This window comes from Triticum dicoccoides, chromosome 1B (genome assembly GCF_002162155.2).
Source record: "Triticum dicoccoides isolate Atlit2015 ecotype Zavitan chromosome 1B, WEW_v2.0, whole genome shotgun sequence".
NCBI classification, from domain to species: domain Eukaryota; kingdom Viridiplantae; phylum Streptophyta; class Magnoliopsida; order Poales; family Poaceae; genus Triticum; species Triticum dicoccoides.
Genome location: NC_041381.1, coordinates 442,082,225 through 442,084,522, shown reverse-complemented (window position 1 = coordinate 442,084,522; position 2,298 = coordinate 442,082,225). Strand labels below are relative to the sequence as shown.

At 48.3% G+C, this 2,298-nt stretch overlaps 1 non-coding gene across 1 annotated transcript; it reads left to right on the top strand.

The window, feature by feature from the left end:
• Nucleotides 1-1,857: 1,857 nt before the first annotated feature.
• Nucleotides 1,858-1,930, top strand: TRNAK-CUU. Its single transcript has one exon. It is a non-coding gene; the product is annotated as a tRNA-Lys (tRNA).
• Nucleotides 1,931-2,298: the final 368 nt, after the last annotated feature.

The window sequence follows — 2,298 nt, the reverse complement described above, 5'->3', positions numbered from 1 at the left end:
TCGGCTTCAGCTTTCTCGGCGGCGGCACGGTTGGCGTCGGTGGACATGGTGATGACGAATGCGACGCGGACGTAGAGGAAGTAGACGATCGGAAGCGAGCAGTCGCGTAATCGCTGCCCAAAAACCTATTCGCCCCTCACCCCGTACAGGAACCAGAAGGGCGTGGTTTCAGAGACCTGCTCTCCCGTCGACCGTGTACGTGGCGGACGGGATGGAGTCACCGGCGGCAGCAGCAGCAAAGGAACGACGGTGGGCGTGCGCGTGAGCAGATGTGATCTGTTCGTGGCGGCTAGGGTTAGGAGACACCGCATACTTATAGGCGCAGCCGCGTGGAGAGACGTGGGCTCGACCCACGTCCGAGTCCGTGACAGCCCACGATCCGACGTCTCAGATCGTGGCCCAGCTGTCAGAAAACTCTCCGTTATTGACTGGCAAAAATAAGCGCGTAGGTGTGAGCTCAGCTCGGCTCAATCCCGCAACCCGCGGCGCGGCGCGTCGTGACGAGGAGTGCGCGAGGGCCTCTTCTCTTCTCAAGCTCCAATAGCATGTAGAAGAGAAACCCTTATAAACCACTCCAACTCTCCTTCCACTTTCGGGGTGGGACTAAACTTCCCACCATACCTAGTGCCATATAACCCACATGGGCCCTTAGAGATTTTTCAGAAATTGCAATATGGGCCTAGAGCCCATCTCAGATTTCAGCAGTACGTGCCTATGTGATGATGCGTTGGCATGCTATCTGCCTATCTTAGTAGTAGCTCGAGATGTCCTAGTACTACTATGTTTGTGCTGGCTGTATGTATCTGTTTTACTACTGATTTCAGAAGTGCTGGACACGATAAATACGGGATGTCGCCTCAGGTATCAAATAGGCACCTGTCTAGTTTCAGAAAAAGGTATATAATGATGCCAGGTACCATCAAATAAAACTAGAACCGTGAATTGCAATGTGAAAATGCCATGTTGATCGGGGATTGGCAATGTGAAAAATGCCCACTATATCTCTGAATGACACATTGGATGGTATATATTCCAACTCAGTGATCTTCAGGCAACTGAAAGGTGCACGCACACATGAGATCGACCCCCGACACCGGCTTTCAGCAAGTTCGTTTTCAGTTATCCAACAGGGTCATGGGAACAGATGGAAGCCAAAAAGAAGGTTGACATGACACGGTCGAGTGCTACATACAACCTTTCAGCACATCTGAAATGATCGGAGGGCACTGAGGGAAAGGATTGTTCTTCTTAAAGGAACTTCTCTGCGTCTAGACGAAACTTTCAGGTTTTCTCGAAACACGTCGTTTCTGATCGACGCAATGTGGCCACGATGAATTTCTTCGGCAGGACACTTTTGTTGGTGGCGTCCAATCATGGTGGTTTGTCGATCTACGACGTTTGACATCGTATGTGCCTGTGCAGCTGGCACGAATTTGGCTGGCTGAGACGGATCATATCATAGTATATGGCTGGCGCCTTGGACATAATTCATTACATGCCATAATTGGTGGTGGCAGGAATAACGCTTAATTAGTCGTGTGGCACAAGATAAGGGACGGACGAATTCGATGCCAGCAGGCAGCAGACATGAAGCGTGTCACTATATCTTGTCTAGGCTTTTAGTTAGGTGTTATAAACGTTCGTACCAAGCCATATGTGCCACGCTGGACTGCGCACGAGAAAACACGTTTCTTCAGAAATGCTCGATCCGGATCCGGCGACTAGCTTTGGTTCTCTGTAAGTTGTTGCAAGGATTACAACATACTTTACATTTTAGTTCTGTTCCATGCGTCATTGATACAGCTCAAGATTTAACAGTACCGTTCTACTAAGAGAACTGCGTTTAGAAAAGCATTAGCCCGTCTAGCTCAGTTGGTAGAGCGCAAGGCTCTTAACCTTGTGGTCGTGGGTTCGAGCCCCACGGTGGGCGATTCGAACTTTTTTCCATTTTGCCTATATGATTACCCTACTACATTGAAATTTAGTGCCAAACTGTTTTTCCTTTTTTTTAGCGCCCATTTCTTCTGATTAATGTTTGCTTCTATAGTATGTCTACGGGTCAACACGAGGAAGAAGTTCTTGTTAGCACAGCATTTTCTGAAGTTTTTACTTGCATAACTAATATATCAAAGGCATTTGTACAATCAATGCTCAAGACCTGCCTGAGTTGCCAGCTGCAGTTGGAGACAGGGCAACACTGTCTGAAGATGTATCCATGGAAAATGGTACAACAGAGAACAGCAAAACGGATGGAGGAGAAATCAGTGGTACAGAGGCGCCAACTACAGGTGATAATTA